This window comes from Stomoxys calcitrans, chromosome 1 (assembly GCF_963082655.1).
Source record: "Stomoxys calcitrans chromosome 1, idStoCalc2.1, whole genome shotgun sequence".
NCBI lineage: Eukaryota > Metazoa > Arthropoda > Insecta > Diptera > Muscidae > Stomoxys > Stomoxys calcitrans.
In genome coordinates, this window is record NC_081552.1 from 74,185,764 (window position 1) to 74,212,645 (window position 26,882).

General features: G+C 37.7%; 1 protein-coding gene and 1 long non-coding RNA gene across 9 annotated transcripts in view; both read right to left on the bottom strand.

Moving 5' to 3' along the window:
* The window catches only part of LOC106092346 (rab11 family-interacting protein 4B), a 416,788-nt gene that overhangs the window by 73,080 nt on the left and 316,826 nt on the right, over nt 1-26,882 (bottom strand). The window contains exon 1 of one of the 8 annotated variants that reach the window (XM_013259177.2): nt 19,607-19,840. The exons of the other annotated variants lie outside the window; for them this stretch is intronic. The gene's annotated coding sequence lies outside the window, so the exon portion shown is untranslated. Of the gene's footprint in view, nt 1-19,606; nt 19,841-26,882 lie in introns of those variants that run through there. 8 annotated transcript variants of the gene reach the window in all.
* LOC131998186 (uncharacterized) lies at nt 16,389-16,872 on the bottom strand. The gene is made up of 2 exons (XR_009398641.1): nt 16,772-16,872; nt 16,389-16,695 (listed from the first exon to the last, which is right to left on the bottom strand). It is a non-coding gene; the product is annotated as an uncharacterized LOC131998186 (long non-coding RNA).

The window sequence follows — 26,882 nt, forward strand, 5'->3', positions numbered from 1 at the left end:
GTCGTAAATTGGCCACTTTTTTAAGTAAAAGTCAATTCGTTTATGGTGAAACCCTTAGGATTGCGGTAAAAGGCAGGTAAATTAAAAACTATTTTTAGCCAAAAATAATTCATTTACAGCAAAAGATGCTATGTAACACCAAAAGATGACTCGTTTAACTTGTCCATCTCTTGTGTCTCTTCCATTTGCCAGAGAGTGTGAGCACGTGAGAGTATAAGGCGGGAGTAGGATTCGGTCACATTACAAGAGTGGTGTAATTGCTTTCTAAACGGTACCAGATTGTGTAAGGAAGCTCATCAAACGAAACTTGTGAGGATGAACTTCTGTCGGACAAAGACGATGAGCAGTTATGGTGGAGAATGTGAACCCTGACCACAATGATCCCATACTCCAGCATTCTAAAGTCATTTCGGCTGTTCTTAAGGTCCTCTTGATGGCAAGAGGATCTGACGGATGAATGAAGACGTGGTTCGTATGCCGGGAATGGGAGACAAAGAAGTATTTTAAATATTTATCTTCTTCTGTCGCTAAGCACTGAAGAAGTCGTAGTACACTCAAAAAAATAATTCGTTTGACATAAAGGAAATTTTCGCAAAGTAAATTTATTTTATGAAAAACGTTAGACTAAAAACACATGCTTTGCGATAAATTCTTGCAAGAACTTGTAATAAATATAAAGTTTTTATCCTGGCAATATCTGTTATTCCTGATATATAAAACATGATATGCGGGGTTTCATCTAGTTTTTCTTTAATTATAAATTATTTTTACGTCAAACGTTTAAAATGCATTGTGCATATTAATGTTGTAATATAATTCAAACTCAAATTTTTACGAATTATAAGCAGATCTCAATTGGTAGTTCAAACACTTTCGGAGTATATTTGGAATTATTTCAATGTTATGATACAAAAACCTTCCCTTTTCGCACAACCCATTATGGTTTTGTATTATGATCTGCTGTATTCGTTATGCAATAAATAAAACAAAAAAATTTTGTTATTGTTTGCTTTGTGATGGATATTTCTTTATGGCGTAAATGTTAGCAAACAATGTATGTGCCTTAGAAATTCTTATTGTTTTTTCTTGTACCTGGCAGCCATTTGTGTGTTCCTCTAATGATTTTTGTCATTGGACATATCAGCATTTTTATACTGAAACTTTGAAAATTTACACTTTCCGAAGCTTTTACGAAGCTGCTAACGGGTTTAAATTTCCCAAATGTTTAAATTTTTTGCGTGCATTTCTACAGTTAAATCTCCACGACGACGGATGAATGGAGACGTGCTTCGTGCTCGGGGAATGGGAGACATAGAACCGGTGTTCTTGCAAGGAGTATTTTAAATACTTATCTTCTTCTGCTTGGATATTTCCATTCCAAAATCAGAAAAACCATGCCGCATAAATGTAAAAGATTTTCGACCTATCAGTCTGTGTTCCTTTATGCTAAAGTCTCTAGTGAGGTTGACACATATCTTAGGGTGAAGATCCCTAAAGATCGCCCGTCTCGACAACAGCATGCCTATAGCAAGGGTAAGTCCACAGAAACAGGCCATTTATGGCTACACAGAAAGCTCATTCGCTGAGAGTGCATTCAATGATGTAAAACCGATGGCAATCATGAAGTAGCTGGAAACTCTAGTCATCAGTACTATCGTAAAAGATTTGATTGGCCACATACTAACTAAAAGATGCACTACGGCAGACTTGGGATCTGTAGATCTAAGCAGTTGAGATAGAAGAAGGGCGTATCAAGGAGTTGTACTGTTTCCACTTCTTTGGAATATACCCGTTAACAATATATTGTTGCCTATGAAAAAACTGGGTATAAAAGAGATCGCACAAGCTGATAGCCAGGGGGCTATTGCGGTTAGGGGAAAGTTTCCCGATATTCTTAGATAAATAGTTAAGAAAGCTCTATGCAAGACGGCGAAGTGGGCGGCCGAAAGATGTTTAGGCATATTTAGGAAGTCATTCCTTTTTGCAGGAGATACAAGGTACCCACAGTGACACCTGTCGTTTTGGGAGGCGGTAATCTTCGATTTTCTGAAAGCGGACAATACCAGGGTGTTTTGCTGAACTGAACTAAAAATCTAACACTTTGGCCAAAAGCGGAAACTCTTGCCTCATACCCCCGCAAGAGACCATCAAACTGCAAGCCGTGTATTGGTTATACACTGCAGTTGCCAGATGTAAATATAAAGGTATATAGCGTTGTGGTCTCATGGACGCTGCACCAAAAATCCATCCACTGTATAATAGTTCGGTGCGGATCAACAGCCGCATTAAGGCCGACACCTTCACTGAATTTAAAGCTTCTCCTATAGATAAGTGGCTAGATAAAATGCTATCAATTAGAATGATTTCTCAACCTGACGGACCACTGACGCATTCTTTAGGTCGAACAACGGTTACTTAGACTATGTTATCCTTGATGCATGCCCGATTTTAGCAGGCAGTGTATATAACTCATTGTCTGAACGGCTATTGTATTGAAAATGAGAGAGCTGATTGAAACTGCAATATTCCTAGTAACGGAAGTTACATAGACTTTCATAATTCGAAATCAGTTGAATTAATAGATGGAAAACAGCTAATTTCAAGAAATTGACAAACTAATGGAGCGACAAAATGTCAGTCGCCCCGCACGATAATATAATGACGACGGTTGGCATAAATATCTTCCCAAATAGGGAGTCTGCCATTACATTTCTGGAGAACGTATTTCTAAATGACCTGAACTTATGGCTGAATAGTTCAAAACGCATATGTTTTGGCAACCGGATAACAAAGTTATTTCAGGTTATTGTACAGCAGATGAGTTTGCATGATTGCATTTTCTTTATTATAACGTTTCGGTTCAACATATCAAATGTTAGCCATAAACGTAGCGTAATTGAACATAACTACATTTGTTTATTGTAAACCCTTTAGCAGCTTCGCCTACAGTAAAAGGAAATTTTCTTTGTTGTAAAACCAAAAACTATTTAATGACAAAAGCATTTCGATAGCCGCAAACGATTATTCGTTTACCGGACCAATAATTATCCTTTGTGTCTCTCCTTCTAGAACGAAAGAATGAGTAATTGAGCGTATAGACCGGAGATGAGCAAAAATACTCACATCATTGCACATTACAGTGTGTGTACACAGAAAGTAATCCCACGCAACCCCATCGGCTTGCACATAATTGCAATTGTGTATTTGTCACAGGTGTAGACACATTCTCCCACATAACATTTTTTTCGACTGAGTAAAGTATGTTGAGCATCTCGTCCAAGTGCAGATGGTAAACTCGGAAATTGAGAATTCCTCAGGTACAAAAATGCTGGAATGTCCAATGACAGAAATCACTATAGCAACAGGTACAAGAAAACACAACAAGAATTACCGTGATATTTACGCGATAAAGAAGTATCCGTCCCAAAGTAGGTATTTAAGTAGGCGTAAACAACAACCACCATAAGTAATTTTTTGTTTTATTTAAAGCATGACGTTCATAATCAGGGACGATAATCTTGATGCCTTGATACTTCTTTTTACTTTATAAAACTCGAAAGTACCTCGGTACCCCCGCGAGCAATTTGTTACCTTTTTCAAAAGTTTAAATTAAAAATTGAAAAATATCGAGGTTTCTGGGTTTTAAGACAAACTTTCTTTTGTCTACACATATACAACAGCCGTGTGTGTAACTGATTGGCCCAAATTAAGTGTTTTACCACGTTGGTTGAAGTAGATGGGCCTAAATAAAACAATTTCTTTTTAAATTCGCACATTCAAAAGTAAATACTTTTAAAAAGGAGTGGTCCTATTAAAAGCAATTTTAGTCTTAACTTATGTGCGGGTTCCGCAAAAATTTTATTTTTTTGCGGTAAAAAATACCATTCTGACTCGACTTTTGCACCATTTTCAAGACCACATATATCATTGGTAAAAATTTGATTTAATTTATATATAAAGAAAAACTAGTTGAAACCCCAAATAACATATTTTATACGTCAATAATGTAAGGTAAATAAATTAGTTAACTGAAATTTATCGCAAATAAATATGCACTTTCATCCGAAACAAAGTGCAACATTTTTCACAAAATGAGTTTACCGGTCGACAATTTCCTTTATGTGAAACGAATTACTTTTTGCGTCTATAACCTGACATATATTTTTTTAGTTTTCAAATTTTTCATCTGTTCTTAACTAAAATTTTCTTAGTGTAGCTGAAAGAAAATATCCCTCTATCTAAAAATCATTTACATCTTTTTTTGCAACAACAACTCATTTCATACCATCGAAATGTTAAAGATAACCCCACGAGGTATTAAAACAATGCCATATTACTTCAAGCACCTCCTTTGTGCTATGTCTCTTCAATATTTCCATTGATGACCTGCTGGCGATAAATTTGCTCAAGTATCCCCATGGAAGATTGTATCAATTAAATGAACGATGCAGCCTTGTCGTCAATATAGGCTGGCCACCAACTTCAATACCAATTTCAGCCATCTAAAGGCTTTTGTTGAAATCTTGAAAACAATCTTCGTAATGAAGGTAGGCTTGTGCCATGACTGCTGCTGCTGCTCTGTTGCTTCCCAAGTATTTCCTTTCTTTAGAAAATCAAGGCGTAACAAAAGCAACCTTCTACAAACGGCTAGCATTTCTTTCCCTTAGAATTTGTATTGTTCAGAATTGTACAGTGCAATGCCTAAGGTTATTTTTATAGAAGAAATAGAAAAAACACTACAAACAAATAACACAAATAATAAACCTTACATAAGCAATGGAATGGTAAGCAAAATAAAGTTTTGTTTTAGGGAACAAGAGAAAAACATTCGACATAGTTGATGTTATGATGTTTCCTAATTCTTCAAAAATTGGCCTTAATACTTGCCAATCAATGGAAAGCATCTGGTTATCGTAAATAGTATTATGAATCGACCTTCCAAAAAAAAAAGATGATCTAATCAAAAGCTCGAAAACAATGAATGAACCAAAACTACACTCATAGAAAATCATCAATTTAATTGATGATTCAAAATACAAATTATTCTCTGTTCCGACAAAAACAGAAAACACATAGAAATTGTGGACATAGAATAAGCTTTGGCGGCGGTGTCAGGAGACTTTTCAATAAGAATTTCCATAACAACAACTGACAGTCATCTCCATCCTCAACGCCATCCCGCCACTTGAATGTCGTCCATCTTTGCATGCGGCAATCTCTAAATGAAATCATTTGCCAACTAAAGTCTTTAACGGACATTGGACATTGCCTCATTTGTTGATCATGATCATAATCATCCTCTCCTCTTTATCATCTTTTGTTTTTTAAGAGTAGAATTCATGCAAGAGAATGCCTTTGACGTTATGAATCAGTTTTTATACCCACCACCAACGGATGGGGGTATATTAATTTTGTCATTCTGTTTGCAACACATCGAAATATCCATTTCCGACCCTATAAAGTTAAGTTTATATATATTCTTGATCGTCGTAAAAATGTAAGACGACCTAGCCATGTCCGGGCGTTTGACCGTCTGTCTGTTTAAATCACGCTACAGTCTTAAAAAATTGAGATATTGAGCTGAAGCAGGTTAAGTTCGAAGATGGGCTATATCGGACTATATCTTGTTATAGCCCCCATATAGACCGATCCGTCGATTTAAGGTCTTTGGCCCATAAAAGCCACATATATTATCCGATTTTGCTGAAATTTGGGACAGTGAGTTGTGTAAGGCCACTCGACATCCTTCTTCAATTTGGCACCGATCGGTCCCGATTTGGATATAACTGCCATATAGACCGATCTCTCGATTTAAGGTTTTGGAGCCATAAAAGACGCATTTATTCTTCGATGTCGCCGAAATTTTGGACAGTGAGTTGTGTTAGACCCTTCGATTTGGCCCAGATCGGTTCAGATTTGAATATAACTGCCATAAAGACCGATCTCTAGATTTAAAGTCTTAGCCCCATAATCCGATTTCGCTAAAATTTGACACAGTGACTTATGTTAGGGCTTTCGACATCCGTGTCATATATGGCACAGATTGGTCTATATTTGGATATAGCTACCAAAAATACGAATATTTTGTTCTACAAAATTGAACATTGCCTTGTACTTATTAGACCAATCAATGTCCGTGCCGAATTTGGTCCACAAATTTGGGGGCATAAATTATGCATTTCTCACCAGATTATTGGGAGAGGTTGTATACAGGCCAGGCCGGACTTAACGCCTTTCTACTTGTTAAAATTGACGCACATTGTCAATAGAACAGCCATGGTGGCTTTCCTTATTGTGCCTCTATCAAAATATACATTTGGACATCAAGATGAAGAAAGCAAAAAAGCTCAAATACTCAGCGTCGTCTCAACTCAATGAAGAGTACACACTGTGGCGGACTATTGCAAAAAAAAGCTATGAGCGAGAAGAGAAAAAGGCCTTTTGTAGAAGCTACCCACAGGGTGTAATAACAAGTCGAGTGGCCATTTATTTTAATTTATTTTAATTTGTTTTCTCAATGCTCAAGTGTTAAATACAAGCTATTTTTTACAAAGCAATGACTGTGACACATTTACATGAAATGGATCGCTAAGACTAATTTTTCCATGAATATTCCATTAAGGAACAGGGGAAATTTCTCTCAAATCAATGAGTGCAGACCGATTCAAGTTTAAAGCTCAATGATAAGAAACGGCGTGCCGCATAGCGACACCACTTGGTAGAGAAGTTTTAACCAGCATCAATTGTGGCCAGCAGTAGTAAGGGGTTTACCACCACTGGATCGATGATAAGAAATCCAAATTTCTAAGCTCTGAAGAAAATCTCTTCAATAAGTAATTTTCAAAATGATTCACACGGCGAAGTTATGATCAGATCGACAAATGGCTGCAGAATTCCGATTCTCGATAGGAACTATCATAACCCTAAAATTTTCAGATGGCTCTAAACTAAACGACAAGGTGGGCTTTGAGACGTACTCTCAAGACTAGGAATGATCATATCAAGAAGGTTACCCGACCACTGTAGTGTGAATTAAGCGAAGATTCTTCCAATTATGGAAGTGGTGGAACGGCTTATATATAATGTCATAACGACGATTGGCATTGATATCTTCTCAGACAGCCGGACAGCCATTAACCCTGGAGAACGTATTTCTGAATTCAAAAACCGCCTTCGACTGTCGTAGGTCTCTCAACGAGATGACTGAACAGTTCAAAATTCATCTGTTCTGGGTGCCGGGCCACTAAGATATCTCAGGAAGTGACGAGCTTACGAGACTAGGAACTATCTAACAAATTCCAACGGAACTAGAATCTGTGGATAAGCCTCTAACGAAATGTAAGCATAGTTTTCAAGATCTGGCCCGAATGCCAACGAATAACAGATGGTCACAAAGAGGGGTACAAAATTATGTGGCCTAATCTAGACCTGAAGCGATCAACCGCTTTGCTGTCGCTAACTAGAACAGACGTCTCAGCCATTGTGTCCGTCATGACAGGCCACTGTCTGATGGAAAAACCTGCTCACAGACTGAAGGTTGCAAATAAAAACTTTTGCAAAAGCTATGAAGACGTCGACGATGAAGAGACTATCGAACATTTGTTGTGTGTGTGTCCCGCACTGCCAATTAAAAGGAGTTTCACTTTAGGTTCGCATTTATGTGAGAACTTGTCTGATGTAGCGGATGTCAGCATTCGCAAATTGTTGAGTTCAACGGTGAGAACTAGAAGGCATCTTCTTTCTCTTCTTTTTGTGGTATCACAATGGACGAAAGCGTCTAAGAGAGTGCAATGGCAGACTTCGACTGAAACTTTACAGAAATTAGTTAGAACTTAAAAATGCGCCACGTGCAAAATTGCATTAGTTTATATGGCAATGGAAATGTTCATTTGCCATGAACATTAGCTGAAATCTGCTGCACTAAATGGTACAGAAACTCACAAATGTTGTCAGCATTAGGAGAGGATAACCACCGTACATTAAAATTTCAGATAATATACGCGCCATTTATGGCCTTCTCGATTCCTAGTAGGCCACATTGCTGTCAACTTGCAACACTGAAAAATGGTTTGCCCTTATTGTAAAGATTCGAGCCAAAGATAAGCAAACTTAATTTAAAGATGATCAATTTCTTACATTTAAAGGGAACATTCCCTCTGGTGAAAAATATGTTCCTTAATATTAAGGACTTGTATACCCCCCACCATAGGATGGGGGTATACTAATTTCGTCATTATGTTCGAAATATTCCTCTGATACCCCTCAAAGTTTATATTCTTGATCGTCATGCCATTTAAAGTCGATCTAGCCATGTCCGTCCGTCTGTCTGTCTGTCGAAAGCACGCTAACTTTCGAAGGAGTAAAGCTAGCCGCTTGATATTATGCACGAATACTTATTATTGTGGGTTGGTTGGGATTGTAAATGGGCCATATCGGTCCATGTTTTGATATAGCTGTACTCTAAACCGATCTAGGATCTTGACGTCCTGAGGCACTAGAGAGCGCACTTCTTATCTGATTTGGCTGAAATTTTGCAAGAAGTGTTTTGTTATGACTTCCAACAACTGTGCCAAATATGGTTTTAATTGGTCCATAACCTGATATAGCTGCCATATAAGCCGATCTGGGTTCTTGACTTCTTGAGCATCTAGAAGACGCAATTATTATCCGATTTGGATGCAATTTTGTACAACGACTACTCTCATGCACTTCAATATATGTGTCAATTATGGTCTGAATCGGTCTATAGCCTGATACAGCTCCCATATAAACCGATCTCCCTATTTTACTTCTTGAGCTCCTTAAGGACGCAATTTTTATTCGAATTGACTGAAATTTTACACAACGACTTCTACTATGGTCTCCAACATTCAATTAGATTATGGTTATTTTCTTTTATCCTTTGTTTGCCTAAAAAGAGATGCCGGGAAAAGAACTCGACAAATTCGATCCATGGTGGAGGGTATATTAGATTCGCCTGGGCCGAACTTAGCAAGCTTTTACTTGTTTATTTTAAATGGTAGGTTAATTAATCCTTAACTTTGCGTCTTGTTATTGAAGACAAAAATCTACAACGAAGGTCAAAATATCGTTGAATGTTAGGAAATTGGCCTTGGGGCGAGACAACAGTGAACCGTAGTTAAAGATGCAAAATAGCCAGGCACGGGATAGCTGTGACCACTACACAGGCTGGAACATTGAGTTCCTATCTATGTGGTGTTCATTGCATTACGAGAAGAAGAAGAAGAAAAAAAAATACAGAGTAGATGCAACGGCAGTCGCTGACAATCAGTGGTATCGAGCGGAGAGTCTCAGTGAGACGTCGGTCGTCTTGAAATGCTTAGTTCTTTTAGGTTTGAAAATGGGGGCTGGATCAAATCTGATATTCTGAGTTTATCTAGCCATGTCTGCCCATCCGCCTGTCCTTCTGTCTAATTCACAATAACGGTCAAACGCGTAGTTAGCCGCTTGAAATTTTGCGCAGATACTTCTTATTGATTTATGTCGCTGGCGATTGCAAATGGGTCATATCGGTTCAGATGTGGTATAGCTACGATATAAAGTGATCCTTCGACTGGACTTCTTGAACCCCTACAAGCAGTAATTGTTATGCGATTGGACTAAAACCGGAAACCGTAGTTTTTGTACGATTTGGCAAAAATTTAGCATGTAGTGTTCTTTTGTGACTTCTTGTAGTAGTGCCCAAGTACGGTTGAAATCGGCCTATAACCTGATATAGCACCCATATACTCTCTCGATTTAGTGTTTGGTTTGGCCGCAATTTTTCTCCGATTTGGCTAAAATTTTGCACGACTTGCAACAACCATGCCAAATACTACTGAAATCGGTTTATAACTTGATGTAGCTGCTATAAACCGATCTCTCGGTTTTACCGGTCTTGAGCCCCTGGAAGCCGTAAATAGCCGAATTTTAGCCGATTTGGCTAAAAGTTTAACGCTCCGAATTCCAACAACTGTTTCGAGTACGGTCCAAATCGGTCCTTAAAATACTATAGCTCCCATATAAACCAATCTCTTAATCATCCTTGTTCGGCTCCTAGAAGCTTTAGGTTAGGTTAGCTTGAAAAGAGGGTGCAGATATTAATCCGCCCCATGCCACTATGGACATATACCTAAGCCAGTAGTCGGTTCGTTGTGCGCTCTAAAAACTATAAAGTAACCTCTAAACTGAAAATTTTAAGTTAGGAATTCCGTGCTATTTACAAAATCCGTAACTGTTTTCCATACCACTCCCCTAAGTTGGTTCATGTCTGATATTGTGTCTCCACCTACGTTCCGGAATTGGTTGGAAGCGAAAGCCGGGCAATGACAAAGTAAATGCTCCAACGTCTCATCATCTTCCCCGCATGCCCTACACATGCTAACATATAAATGAGTTCGAAGTCCTATGTGTCCTGTTATGATGCCAATAGCTATACTGACCTCCTTCTTGCTTCCTTTCAGTAATCTTCGTCTTCTCACGATCTGGTTCCCCCCATAGGATTTTCGCCGTCCTATCGATAATTTCGCTGTTCCACAATGTTGCATGCGCATTCGTCGCCCATTCCCTCAACTCGGACTGCGTCGACCCGAAAGGCTTCGGGTTAACCAAGTTTATTGACGGCAGTCCTCTGGCCTTCACCGCCAAATCGTCTGGCCTTTCATTTCCCCTTACTCCGTTATGAACCGGCACCCAAACGACGCGGATTTTCCCATCCTCAGAGAAGGCGTTAATCTCCTTCTTACACTGCAAGACTGTTCGTGACCTCACCGTCCTGGTTGTTATTGCCCTTAAGGCAATTTTACTATCGGTAAAGATGTTCACACTCGACGTCCTCGCGTTAGCACCACACCACATCACGCATTCCGTGATCGCCCGGATGTCCGCCTGCAGGACCGTATTATGGTCAGGGAGATCTCAGTCCCTGGGTTCTCAATGTAAACCCCCAGGCCCACGCTGTCCTCTAGCTTTGATCCATCCGTGTAACATGATCTTCCAGATGTCAATACTAGGGTTCCGCCAATTCAAGACTGTACCGATGGCATCAGTGCCTTGCACTCGCCTTCATGGCTCATCTCAGTTATCCGATCGGAAACGTCTCTCCTTCCTTCCAGGTTTCCTATCGTCGCCTCGATTAGACCGCGATGGTATGAGCTGCTCCCATCCTCAATCCATTCTCCCATCGCCTTAAGTCTCATAGCCGCAGTGGCTGCCTCACACTTAATCTGTATGTCATTGGGTCGGATATCTAGAATAGTCTCCAGTGCCCTAGTGGGCGTGGTCTTCATCGTTCCGCCTATACCAAGACAACATGTTCTCTGAACCTGTTGTATGGTCCTTATGTTGCACTTTCTCCCCATTGCAGTCCACCAAACTACCGAGGCGTAAGTAAGTATTGGTCTAATCACGCTCCTGTAGAGCCAGTCTACATAGTGCCCAACATCTGTGAGCCAGTCCAAGATCACACCTAAGTATTTGACCTTGTCAGATATCGAAATCGTCTTATTGAGGAAGCGTGGTGCGTTAAATTTGCCCACCTTCGCCTTCCTTGTGAACAGACATATTTCGGCCTTCTCTGGGTTAACATTGAGACCTCTGGGTCTAGCCCAGTCATATGCCATATGCAAGACCCTTTCGGCCCTTTTGCATAGCTCGTTCGGATCCTTACCCCTTAGAAGTATTATAACATCGTCTCCTATAAGCTTTAATTTTTGCCTGGCTTGGCACAAATTTGGTACCTAGCCGCTCAACTAAATGAATTTTGTGCAAATTTTAAAAAGAATCCATGGTGGTGGGTTGTGTTCCCAACAAATACAAATGTTTGTATTTGTTTTTTTTTTCGATTATAAGGCGTGTGCTGTGCGGTGCTGTCCGCCCATCATTTCAATGAAATTAAATAGCCAATCTCTTCAAAGCCCGAATAAATAAACGAGGAAATGTTTCATTGATGCACTTGAGCGGGTTATGATTTAAAGAATTTTTTTGTTTTTATGCACTTCTTCAAGAATAAAATTATTTTTTTATTACATTTACACGTGACCACTAACAACGGCAAGGCGGTAAAATGTCTAATTACAATGCAGACCCAGACCCAGACAGAGCCCCTAAAAGGAAAGCCACATAAGACTTCCGTCTTCTTTTGTGTGAGCAACTGGGAAAATGTTTTTAGATTTTCTTTCTTGTCTTTTAAACAATATTTAAAATTTAATCTTCTCGTGTTGGATACATTTTACATTACACCTTTTTTTTTTGTTTTGAGGCAGAACAAACGTCTCAACCAGGGAAAACTACACTAATTCTTTGGGTTTTGTTTAAAGTTGTGGTGCTGTAAAAAAATCCATTTTTAATTTCAGTACATTCTTGGCTGCTCGTTGCTGATATTAACAAAAATTGCCTTCAAGCGTTAAATTATGGTTTTTTTCTTGGTGTGGTTTTGTTTTTTCTCTCCAGAACCTCAAAAGCAAAAAAGCCACAAGGAAAAGATGCAAACGGCACTGGACATAAAATCAGAAAAAAATATCTGGAAATCTTTGCCTTTGTTTAAGCCAGTCAGAGTCAAAGCAAACAAAGCAGAAAAATAAAAGGAAAATTCATGAAAAAGGGGTTATAAATGGAAATTAAAATCATCTAGCAAATCTGCCATTTGCTGTAATGCTTATATCTAGAATTCGATGGCCGGTCACGAAGAAAACTTTAGAACCCAGAAAGCTTTACGAATTCTTTCAAGGCACTTAACACTAATTTGTCCCTTCGTCTGTCCATTCAAAAAAAAAAAAGTGGAAAATAAGCAAAATCTTCATCGCTGCAGTAATTTTCGGCCCTGTCTAAATGCTTTTTTGTGCCTTCTCTTCAAGACCACTCAGCCATGCTTGGTTGCCTTTTCCGTAAGGCATTAAAAACTTGAGAAAAGAAAAAACACAAGATGGGCAAAACTACTAAATTAAGGTTTTTTGCTAAGGAGGACCACTGAAGAAAAATCCGCAAAATGGTTAAACAATTGAGAGCAATCCACAGTGTTTTGTCTTTTTTTTCTCTTTTTGTTTAGACCATTAAAAATGGTTGTTTTGCCTACTTAGTTACATCGGCTATGGCCACAAAAAGTTGTTAACTACTGTTTTTGATGAATTTTTCTACACCAGACATCAGCATTAGGTTTATTTTCTCAAACTACTCTAACAGTTTATTTGTTAGATTTTAAATTTACGTTAATGTCTATTGTGAATCATAACTAAATTTTGAAGCGAACAATGAAAACTATTAAGAGTTGACCATTTCGGAAAGAAATATAAGCGAATTACTAGGTGAACAGTTAACAACTATTTGATATAAGGCCATTTGGCCTTTTGCAAAGACCAAAGAGAAGGGCAACAGCAAATCTGTGGACTTTTTCATACATGTGTGGAGACTAGTCAACAAAATTGTGAAGCGATCACATCCCCAAAATGTTGTAACCATCTGGCATGTGACAATAAAATTGTTTCCAACCAAAATTCTAAGATTATTTTAATCAAGACGAAACATTAAACAATAAATTTAATGTTGACGAAATTTTTTTGAAAAAAATTTTTTTAAAAAGTTTCCGCCAAAATTTAAGTATTGAAAAAATTGTTATTAAGTTTTGAATTTAAAACTAGGAAAACCGCGCTAAGTTCGGCCGGGCCGAATCTTGGGGACCTACCACCATGGATTGTGCTAAAATGTACACACATGAACTTAGTTGAACATGAACAGGTGTACTTTACTGCCAAATCAGCCAAAAGTCGAAACCTATAGGGTTCGTAGAATTCTAATCGGGCGATAGGTTTATATGGGAACCCAACTAGGGCCATTCCTAACACAATTATTCGGCCGGCCAAGTTCGGCCGGGCCGAATCTTGGGAACCTACCACCATGGATTGTGCTAAAATGTACACACATGAACTTAGTTGAACATGAACAGGTGTACTTTACTGCCAAATCAGCCAAAAGTCGAAGCCTATAGGGTTCGTAGAATTCTAATCGGGCGATAGGTTTATATGGGAACCCAACTAGGGCCATTCCTAACACCATTATTCGGCCGGCCAAGTTCGGCCGGGCCGAATCTTGGGAACCTACCACCATGGATTGTGCTAAAATGTACACACATGAACTTAGTTGAACATGAACAGGTGTACTTTACTGCCAAATCAGCCAAAAGTCGAAACCTATAGGGTTCGTAGAATTCTAATCGGGCGATAGGTTTATATGGGAACCCAACTAGGGCCATTCCTAACACCATTATTGCGAGTCTTAATAGAACATGTCGTATGAAAATTTCAGCCGCATCTGATTACAATTGCGAGCCATTCAAGTCAAACTGGATGATAAGTTTATATGGGAGCTATATATACCAGGTTCTAGACCGATTTGGACCGTACTTGGCACAGTTGTTGGATGTTGTCCCCAGGGATTCGGAGCAGGTCTATTTTTGCCCTAGCGGGAGTACAGCGGGAACGAAGCTTTTCCAACCCATAGCGGAGCGGTTTCCAATCTCCAAATACGCTCTGCTCCGACAAAAAAAATCTTTTAAATACAATTTTTTTTCTTTGGTTTACAAATTTTTGTTATTTTCACGAATTAAAACAAACATATAAAATTATTAAATTAACATGAGATTATCGAAAATCCGTATCGAAAGCATATTTGAGAATAGATTTGTACGAATTTTAATTTTCGTCTTAAACTCAAAACAAGTAAGAACGAGCTGAGTGCGGTAGGGCCGAATCTTAAGAAGTAGTTAACGTCAGAAAATTCGAAAATGCTCCGCTATTTGCTTAGTTGCGGCATCATATCGTTGTTATATTGGTTGCCCAAAAAGTAATTGCGGATTTTTCATATAGTCGGCGTTGACACATTTTTTTACCACCTTGTGACTCTGTAATTGCATTCTTTCTTCTGTCAGTTATCAGCTGTTACTTTAAGCTTGCTTCAGAAAAAAAGTGTAAAAAAAGTATATTTGATTAAAGTTCATTCTAAGTTTTATTAAAAATGCATTTACTTTCTTTTAAAAAACCCGCAATTACTTTTTGGGCAACCCAATAGTTTTGTTGTTGCGCCCATATAAATTTTTCACAATGTAAATATGTGAAAAAAGTTTTTATTTTAAATCTATTTGTAATCAGCGCTTTGCCTTCGGAACTGTTTGACCAAGTAAAGACATTCACAAATTCTGCCAGGATGTATTAGTGAGACCGAAAAAAAAAATTTTAATGTTCTCGCCAGGATTGGAACTCAGACGTTTTCTGTTATAAAGGTTGATTTTTCAACGTTTTTCAAAAAAAATAACGCGCGCCTTAAATGGTCCATCCACTTAGTCCAATTTTGCAGATATTAATCCGTGCAGATATTAATCCGCCCCATGCCACTATGGACATACACCTAAGCCAGTAATCGGCGTGTTGTGCGCTCTAAAAACTATAAAGTACAGGTTACTTTATAGTTTTTAGAGCGCACACCAAGACGATTACTGGCCTAGGCCGGTATCTCGCGAATAAATGATTCAATGTTGTCTTCCAATGCGTCAATTGAAGCGGGCTTGTCTGTATAGACATGAGCTTTAACATAGCCCCACAAAAAATTATTTGAAGGCGTTAAATCGCACGATCTAGGCGGTCAGTTGACCGGTTCGAAACGTAAAATAAAATGTTTACCGAACTCGCCTCTCAATAAGTCCATTGTTCCGCATGCTAGGTGACATATGACACCGTCTTGTTGAAACCACATGTCATGCTGATACCCCATGTCTCACAATAGCGCTAACCATTCATAGTTACGTTACGATTCGCATCACCTTTGAAGAAGTATGGTCCAATGATGCCATCAGCCTATAAACCGCACCAAACTGTGCTTTTTCTGAATGCATTGGTAGCTCTTGCAATGCTTCTGGCCGATTTTCACTCCAAAATCGACATTTCTGTTTATTTATGCACCAATTGAGCCAAAAATGGGCTTCGTCGCTGAAGAAGAAGGAGCGCGCGATGAACTTTCCTAATAGAGCACGCATTTTGATAATAAAATTCAATAATTGCAAGCGTTGTTCGTTTGTAAGACGATTCGTGTTTAATTTATGGACCAAACTGAAGATGTTTGACAGCAAAACAAAACACGAAACTTGCGTGAGCTGTTTAAACCAGTGTTGTCAAAAAAATCACCCTTTAGCTCCCATAGAAACCAACAACACTATGGGCCGAATTGGCCTGCTATTACAAATACAAATTTGCTCATGAACATTCCATTAAGGAGCTGGGGCAAACTTCACACATATCAATGAGTGTTGTCCGGTTCCAAAGCAAGCTCAATCATAACGATATTGCTACCATATAAACCGAGCCTATAAAATTCGGTCCTGCCGCACTGAAAACGCTTTTTCATTTCTTATTTCACAAAAATATCCTATTTTTATATCCTACACCATAGGACGAGTGTATACTTAATGTGTCTTTCCATTTGTAACACCTGAACCTTAGAATATATCTTTGGGCACCAATACATTTTTAGTCACTCTAGCCATATTCGTCCCTTTGTCCGTCTGGCGAAAGTATATTTTCTTATTTATGTAGGTTGGTTGTGACTGTAAATTGACCAAATCGTTCCATGTTGAGATGTTGCTCCCATCTAAACGGATCTTCCGGTTTGACTTCTTAAGCCTCAAAAGAAAGCAGTTCTTATCCGACATGGCTGAAATATAGTGCTTTGTTACGACTTTCAAAAATCATGATAAGTAGAATCCAAATCGGTTGATCGCCTGACATACCTCCCTTACAGTGGCCAAGCATCTCCCCTGGTCGAAAATTCTATATTTTTGTTTTCATGGCCCCATAAAAGAGGCTAATGTTCCCATCAAGTTCAAGGCCTGAAATCATTGAAAATTATGATTATTTTTTGAAAAGAAAATGATGACTAAGATGATTGCATTGCCATATACCTTTAATTTCAAAACAAATTTGATAAGAAATAATACAATAACAAGTAAAAGCGTGCTAAGTTCGGCCGGGCCGAATCTTATACACCCTTCGCCAAGGATCGCAATTTTCAAGTTCTTTGAATGACTTTTTCAAATGGAAAAACGCCAGTGATAGAAAAACACCACCTCCAAAAATTCAGGCAAATAATGCGCCCTCCAGAGGCTCAAAAAGTCAAACTGGAAAGTCGGCTTATATGGCAGCTACATCAGGTTATATACCGATTTAGACCATGCTTGGAACAGTTGTTGGAAGTCAAACCAAAACGGCATAGGCAAAATTTCAACCGTATTGGATAAGAATTGTGCCCTCTAGAAGATCAAGAAGTCTAATAGGGAGATCAGTTTATATGGCGGCTATATCAGGAAATGGACTGATTTAGACCCTACCTAACACAGTTGCTGGAAATCAAAATAAAATACTTCATGCAAAATTTCGGCCAAATAGGATAAGAATTGCGAATTCCAGAACATCAATACCCAAGATCGGTTTATATGGCAGCTATATCAGTTTATCGACCGATTTCAACCATACTTAGCACAGTTGTTGGAAGTCATAACAAAACACGTCATGCAAAATTACAGCCAAATCCGATAGGAATTACGCCCTCTAAAGGCTCGAGAAGTCTTATCGGGAGATCAGAGAAATCAGGTTATGGACTGATTTAGACCATACTTGGCACAGTTATTGGGAGTCATACTAGAACACTTCATGCAACATTTCAGCCAAATTGGATATGAAGGTCGGTTTATATGGCAGCTATATCAGGTTATCAACCGATTTAGACCATACTTTACACAGTTGTCGGAAGTGATACCAAAACACTGCCAAATCGGATAAGAATTGCGCCCTCTACGAACTCAAGAAGTCCATTTACAATCCCAACCGACCTACACTAATAAGAAGTATTGGTGCAAAACTTCAAGTGGCTAGCTTTACTCCTTCGAAAATTAGCGTGCTTTCGACGGACGGACGGACATGGCTAGATCGAATTAAAATGTCATGAAGATCAAGAATATATATACTTTATGGGGTCTTACATGCAAATTTCGAGGTGTTACAAACGGAATGACGAAATTAGTATAACCCCCATCCTATGGTGGAGGTTGTCATAACAAGTTAGTTGCAAATACATAGTACTAAGAAAAGGTTCATTTCATATAAAATTCTATGGAAATATGACTTTGTACCAATGATATTATTTTATTTGCTTTTGCTAAGCCTATAATTAAAAAAAAAAAACAAAAAGTATAAAGAAATCTGCGCAAAACTTATTTTAAGCATAGCAAACGGCATAGTAAGTTTCACTTGCATAAATTATGCATAGTTAAAGAAATTGCATTTTTAATTATTAAATTGTGGTATGGTTGATTTTAAGCATATGCACATAGAAGAGTGCATATAATTTTCTTTTGTCGGCGGCAGCATATTGCAGTGAAAAGGCATGAATGGAGAAAAAATAAGGTATTAAATTTGCTTAAAGCTAACGAAATGCTACTCATTGAAAGATTTGTTTGTTTTCGCTTCGTTTGATAGGCAATGACCACAAAACATTTAAAAACTGTACAAGTTACTTAAAAATATGTATTCATTAAAAATCTTAAAATAGTATATGCTGGAAACGAACATTGCGGGCTAAACGAAACTACCATTACATTTGGTAATTTTAGTCCAAAAATCAAACAAAAGATTTGAATAAAACATTCTCCTGCAAAACTGTTTCGAATTTCCTTACAGCAATTTCATAAACAATTCTACGTCTGCATATCTCATTAAGTCGCAATGAAGAAACCTCCCTACTATCAATGAAAGAATGAAAGGCCAAAGAGCAGCACCGTTTACATTGAACTTTGGTGGGACTTAGATAATTAAAAATCTCAAAAATGTTGGTGAAAGGATAACCACAGCTCAAGAAAATGGTTGATGTTCTTGGCAAGATCAGAACCTAGGCCTACTTAGCATGTATTTTAAACCCTTGACGTTTATTTAGAACTCAACGTAATAACGAAAAAACAAATCTGTTTTAGTTTATTTTCTATATGTTTTTTCTGCTTATTAGCTAAAGACGAAGAAATTATTGATATTTTTGTGTGTATCCAATATTTCAGTTAACTTCGTGGAACCATTATGATTTTACCATTATGAATTAGATTAACGACGATATTTTTAAATTTCACTTTCTGTAATTTTTTTTTTATTTTTTTAATATTTTTTTTTATTTAATTTGGATATTTTTAATTACAACAAGATTTTGTAATTAAAAATATATTTTTTTCGCAAGTTTTCGACTGTAACAATTTTGTTTGTTTATTTTTAATTTTTGTTCGACCGTTCAATTAATTTTTTATAGGAATATTCTTACGCCTTTTTTCTCTCCTCAATTTTCGTAAATTTTCCTTTTTAGCATGTTTTTGTTTTCGTTTTTATTTAATTTTTCTTTATTTTTTCATTTAAATAATCTGAATATTCTTGACTGATAAGCCTGTCTTTATACAAGTTTCACGTTCATTAAAACCACATTGACATTTATTTCGTGTTAAATAACAAAAAAAAAAAAACACACATTTCAATTTATAACAATTACAATTCACAATAGGTATGTATTTAACTTAATCAATTTTTATTACATTGCTTGACCGATATTCGTTGAAAATTTAAATAATCCACAATAACAAAAGCTTAACCGATGTTCTTAGAACCGAGGGAAACACCTTCGTATAACACTTGGGAAAAAAAACTAGACTAACAAGACAAGAACCACAAAATTTTCATCTAATTTTCTGGTCACGTTCGATCAACTAAAGAAAATGCGCGATCTCGCAATTTTAAAATTCACGGACAACAGCAACACAACAACTCACGAACCCCCTGCGAGTGTAAACCCAAACAACCCAGCGACATAGAGAATATTGAAGGAAGGAAATACAGCAACAACTACAACAACGAGTATACAATCTTTCAACGAAATATATACAACAAGTACAATGACAACAACAATAAACAACAGCAGAATTAAGAATTTTTATTCTCACACTCTGTAAAAAAAAACACAAGCAAAAAGCCGATGGTAAAGAGGAGCAAGAACAACTACAACAACAATTGAAAACTACAATAATCATAAAACAAAAATTACGATCATAAAAATAATGACGGGACCCAACTGCCAGCCAGACAGCCAGCGAAAAAAACCGTATTTCATACCAGTAAGGCAACCCAGAGTAAGATCAGATGTTTTCATTAAAACGAAAAAAAAAAACAAATAAACAAAAAACTGAGAACTGAGAACACTGAGCAAAAGAAAATTTGCTCTATTTTCTTTTGGCCTGGGAGTAAATATAAGAGGGAGTGAAAGAGCGAGAGCCTATGATAGGGGATGCGGGCTGAGAAAATTGATTTGAGTCATTGAAAGTGAGAGCATGACAGTTTTTAGTCCATACATGGATTAAGTAAATTCAAAGGTCAAGCAGCATACCATGTGGGATGTGGGAGCATAAAAGCAGTGTTGCCGTTTTCGTTTCAATCTTGTATGCGAATTTGGTGTGCCATAAGGAAAGTAAATGTTACAAAATTATAAATAACTAGCTGAACCGGGCCCACTCCCCCGCGCCTTCTTTTACTTTATATGGAACAAAATTATCTTTAGAATATTTATTTTCAACAATTAAAGAGGTTTTAGTGAAATTCCATGCTACGAAAATAGTATTTGTATGTATACCGCTTGGCTGAACAGTTAAAATGTCTTTATCTGAATCTCTTTACTGATTTATGAATTCGATCCACGGATTTAGGGTCATTTGAGTTTGGATGTTAGATGTACTTTATTTGAGCCCGATATTCTGGGAGTAACAAAGTTTTGGGGGGTAGTGTGGACCCCCAGAAACTTGATCCCGTAAAAAAAAACTCCCAAATACCATTCATTTGAGTCCCATATTGCCTTGACCCGTAACTATGTATGTCCGATTTATGGGTGTTTTCGGGGTGAGTTGGTCCCCAGATACTTGGCGCTGAAAAAAATATCCGCATCGTGCTCTTCTCTCAAATACCATTTATTTCAACCCCATATTGCCATTGGTTAGAGGGAAGTTTTTGGGATGAGGCGTACCCCAATCATTTGGCCCCAAAAATTGGTTATCATATTTGTTTTCTTGTATCAAATTCCTTTCATTTGGTGGGTAAATTTGTACTCTTGGGGAAAGGGCGGTGCCCCAAATAGATTGTCCCACATTTGGATATCATTTTCGTATTTTAATACCTTTACTTGAGCCCCATAATACGATGGTCAATAAATATGAGTATCATATTCGTCCTCTACTCCCCAATACTTTTCAGGTGTGTTTTGGAGTTGAACCACGAGCTGTATGACGACGATAGCATAGTTACACGCATCAAAATACAACGGCTGTGTTGGCTAGGTCATGTTGTCAGAATGGATGAAGAACCTCCAGCAAAGAAGTCTTTTGAAGGCAAACACGGTGGTACACGCAAACCGGGAAGACCAAAAGCCCGAGGGAAAGATTAAGTTGTGGGAGAGACCTCGAAACTTGGTGTCAGAGATTTTAGAATGAGCGCAGAAGATCGAGGCGCTTGGAACGCTATTCTACGTTCGGCTAGTGGAAGAAATATTCTGTCATAGCCAATTAAAGTAAAGTAAAGTAAGTTTTGGAGAGTGGCCCTTAGCCCTGAAAATAAATCAGCATCGTGCTCTAGTCTCAATATCATTTATTTGAACCCCATATTGCAATGAACTCAAAGTTGGATATCAAATTCGTTTTCTAATCTCAAATTATTATTGCAAAAGTCAACAAATATGTCCGCTTTGTGGAGAGCTTCACTCTCTTAAAGACCCAAATTGCCATGGTGAGCAAATACGTCCTATTTGGGAGCTGTTATGGGGTTGGGACGACCCCTAGACATTTGGTCCCCAATGTTGATATCAGATTCGGGGTTTACTCCAATTTACCTTTCATTTGCGCCCCATATTTGCATAGTCGGCAAACATGTCCGCTTTAGGGGGTGTTCTGGGGAATGGGGCGGCGGCCATTCAGTGACTTTCTCTGAAAATATATATCAGCTTCGTATTCTACTCTAAAGTACATTTTATTGGAGCCCCATATTGCAATGGTCAGCAAATATTTCCTATTTAGGTGGTATTATGGCGTGGGTTAGGCCTATAACAACTTTTTCCCGAATATTGATATCAGATTCAGATATCAGAGCGTGATTTCAACAGACGGACGGACGGACATGGCTTGATCGTATTAGATTTTTTCGGTTTATATGGGAGCTATACCAGATTATAGACCGATTTGGACCTCACTTAACACAGTTGTTGAAAGTCACAAGAAAACACCATGTGCAAAATTGGGAGCTATGGGAGCTATACCAGCTTATAAACCTATTTGCACCGTACTTGGCACAGTTGTTGAGAGTCATAAAAGAACACTACATGAACAATTTCAGCCAAATCGGACAAAAATTGCGGCTTTTAAGGGCTCAATATCTCAAATCGGGAGATTGGTTTATATGGGAGCTATATCAGGTTATAGACCGATTTGAACCGTACTTGGACCGGTCTTTTATGGTCGTAACAAAACACAGCATTGCAAATTTTAGCCAAATCAGACAACAATTATGGTTTTTAGGGGCTCAAGAAGTCAAATCGAAGGACCATTTGATATGGGAGATCAATCTAAATCTGAAGCGATATGGCCTACTTGCAATCCTCATGGACCTACACGAATAAGAAGTCTCTGTGCGAAATTTCAAGCGGCTAGCTTCACGTGTTCGACAGCTATTGTGATTTCGACTTGGAATATCAAGACGATCAAGAATATATTTTTTTGTTGTCTCGCACAACAATATATCGATGTGTTACAAACGGAATAACTAGATTAGTATACCCCTTATATGGGTATAAAAAATTATTCGCCTTTGGCAACACTGATCACATGGCATATAACGTGAGAGCCTCCCAAGAAGAGCAACAATTGCAATAGAAATCAATTTTTCAACGCGACTAAGAGAAGAGAACAATACTGTCAATATACCATTTCTTAAAAAGAAGTGGTTTACAACCTGTGGAGAGTCCTTTAGTTGTATGGATATGGACGTTTGTCTTCGGTCTTGACTAACCACAAGATATTTAATTAAATTCTTGCTGTGTTCGGTTTTTAGGAAATTTCAATCGGAATTCATTTCAACTTCCTGTTATCGTTAAGCAGACACATATCGTAGTAGCATTAAGTGTGTAGTTTTATAAAAGTCGTAAGAGTGTAAATTGAATATTTACAGTGGTTTATGATAAACAAGTAAATTCTAAAAAGAAAATCTACTGTTTACAGCATGAGGAAATCAAAAGTCTTTTCCACAAACCACCCACAATGGAGGGTGAATTTTCACACCAATCTCATTGGTAGTCAGCCTGCAAATGGCGCCAACTGTTCATAAATAGAAAACGCTGGGACCAACGTTATAACTTCATTTCAGTTCTATAAAAGTCCGATTGGCGAATACCAAAAGTCTGGGTTCTAATCATGGGGAATACATGAAAAACAGGAGCCGAATTACCGCATACGTGAAAGAGTGCGCTTTCGTATCGAATGAAATTGTATCTCGTATTTAATGGATATTATACCATTTAATAATGGCCGTAGCGCAGAGGTTAGCATGTCCGCCTATGACGCTGAACGCTGGGTTCGAATCCTGGCGAGACCATCAGAAAAAACAAAAAAAAATTTCAGCGGTGGATTTCCCCTCCTAATGCTGGCAATATTTGAGAGGTACTATGCCACGTAAAACTTCTCTCCAAAGAGGTGTCGCACTGCGGCACACCGTTCGGACTCGGCTATAAAAAGAAGGCCCCTTTTCATTGAGCTTAAACTAGAATCGGACTGCACTCATTGTTATGTGAGAAGTTTACCCCTGTTCCTTAGTGGAATGTTCATGGGCAAAATTTGTATTTGCAATAATGGCCGATTTAAACATTCGCGTTCTTAAATTACAAAAACTCACAATTCACAATAGAAAGATTTCGAACGATTTTACTCATGCGGTAATTCGGCCCCAGATTTCTGGGAATCAATGAAAATGGAATCAATTTCGGAATACAAAGAATTAAGGTTGGTCACAGTGAAACATTACTTTTTGTCAAAAAATAATCGAAATAAAATTAGATTAAATTTTTTTCAATGTTTTTTTTTTATTTTTGTTCATTGGAGGGTGGAATAATCAACAACGTTTGGTACTAAAACCAATAACGGTCTGGTATCAATACCAATAACAGATTAGTATAAAAACCAATACCAGTTCGGTAATAAGGATGGTACCAAACGGTTCTAATCATTTTATGTTTCATCCATACCATCTGGTATCGTTTTTGTACCATACGGTGTGGCTTTACTATCAAAACCGTATGGCACTGAAATGAACACGTTTGATATCAACTTTTCTCTGGGTGTAATCTTATTTCCTTTTAAAAACTATCATGCTGCCCTTTTTCAATTTTTATTTATGAAATTTTTCCACTCTTATGACTAGGCACTGTTCACATATTTTATAAATACATGAGGCCTACTGCATAACTGTACTGATGAGCGATCCTATTGCTGAGAGTGAGAGTAAGTAAAACGGGAAACTGTGATTGACAGTGACGTTTTTATGAGTTCATAAAAAGATCAAAGGTTAAGACTTGCCAAATCCGTTTGGTGGTTAGGAGACAAACAGAAATAAGAACATGTGTGGGTGTGGGGAATTTGGTGCGTGCCGCTACAAAAAGATGAGTTAAAAATAAATGTGTTCCTTATTTAAAGTAAATGAGGGGGAGATAGGGATTTCATTGAATGCCATACAATACTGGAGAGAGTGGGTGGGTGTGTACGCTTTGGACTCACCCCCCACAACACCAAAATATACGCAGGGTCATACACAATGTAATTGAAAGAAAGAATCTCAGTACAAATTGATCCAACACAAATGACTAGAGTCCATAAATGTAGCTGTATATGAATGGATGCTCTTGCCCACTCCCAGTGTTTGTGGCCCTCACGATTAGCTATGAACATGAATTGCTTTATTTTTGTGCTTAGAGAAAATGCTATAAAATTGTCCATTGAAGAATACAACATATGGTGGAATTTCAAAAAAAAAATCATTTAAATTAAGAATGATAGGGGGAGAGTAGAGTAGAATAAAAGTGCTGGCAAATGTTTACAAAAGTCATGAAATTAAATGTACAACAGATACTGATATGCCATATGGTTTTCTCATAGGATGGTGTTAGTCATGTTGTGGGGGGGCAATGCGATGCATTGCAGATCAATTATTTGTTGGTGTTTTTTCATGGCCGACAGAAGAAAGACATCGTCGGATTTATTTAAATAACCAGGTTGGATGAATGAAGATAGATTTGGTTTTTATCTCGTAGAGTAACAAAGAGACATTTTAGACTGGCTGGCTTTTGAAAAAGTTTTAAATTTCCCAGATTTTTTACAATTTTGCTAAGGCAAGCTTTAGTTTATCTTTCGTATACATTTACCCGTTTCCCACAAATTCACTTGAAAATATTTTTCTCATTTCATATTATCCAATATTTCATAACAATTTTGCCATTTCTTTTTCTTTTGTTTTTATTTTCGGTTTCATAAATTCATTAAATAACCTTTAATTGCGTCGCACTATGTATGAGGAAAAAAATGTTATAACGGCCAAATAAATGTTATCTTAAATTTTCTTCTAATAAGCGATTAATGACGACAAGATATCACACACGAAAGCATGCTAGCCAGGGCATGTGAAGTTATCTCTCAATTGCCAAAACCCCACAAGTGTTGGCAATCAATTGAAAGCGTTTTGAAAAACCAAGTGTTTTTCTTTCCAATTTCTCTCGTTTTCAAGTATTTTGGGTATAATATTTTCCCATATAAAAGCCTTTTAACATTTTAAGTTTAATGAAGACAAAGATAAATAGATTGCTATCAATTAATGTTGTAATAGGCTTCTAGAGTTGAAATAGGCTTCGCCTAAGAAGCTCTTAGCAGAGCTCTTGAATAAACATCGCTCATGTAAAGATTACATTCATATATATATACACACATGGGAGTAATTTTCAATTGGCTTACTTTAACCGTTAGTGCAAAACACTTGAAAGAAATTGAAAAGTATTTCATCACTTCAGATTCAGAAAATCCAAGGGTCATTGATTTTTAAATAACTTCAGAACATAACATTTTTAAGTAACTCATCTAATATTTTTCAAATAAGTGGAAACCCCCGAAAATTAAGCAGCATATTTCATATATGACAGAGTTTGTAATACGGTTCTTGCCCAAATTGCGTCGATTGAGCTAACTGAACAGAAAATCGGAAACAAACATCACAATATGGGTAGATGGGTTTCTGGAATATTAATCCTTAATCAGAACCTCTAATTCTAGGTATGGATTGCAGTAAGGTTAGGCTAAGGTGGCAGTCGAGACTAGCTTCAATCGGCATAAAAGCCAATTCTTTTATATCAGTGTTATATGTGACCACGACCCGACAGAGCACAAGGACGAAGAGACTAAGGATACATTTTATGAGCGCCTAGAGAAAACAACTGAACGCACATGGCATTAAAATCGTTTTGGGAGAATGTGAAGATAGGAATGGAAAATATATTTGGTCCAAAAGTCGGGAAATTTAGCCTTCACAAGATAACTTCCGATAATGGATTGAGGCTAATAGTCCATAGTAGAGCACCATATTTCACAAAGTCACATGGATAAGCCAGATCAAGAAGTAAGGAACCAAATTGATCACGTTGCGGTAAATGGAAGACATGCATTCAGCGTGTAAGATGAACGACCGATCCGAGAAGCCAACATGGACTCGGATCATTACCTTGGTGCAGAAAAGGTTTGCACCCGT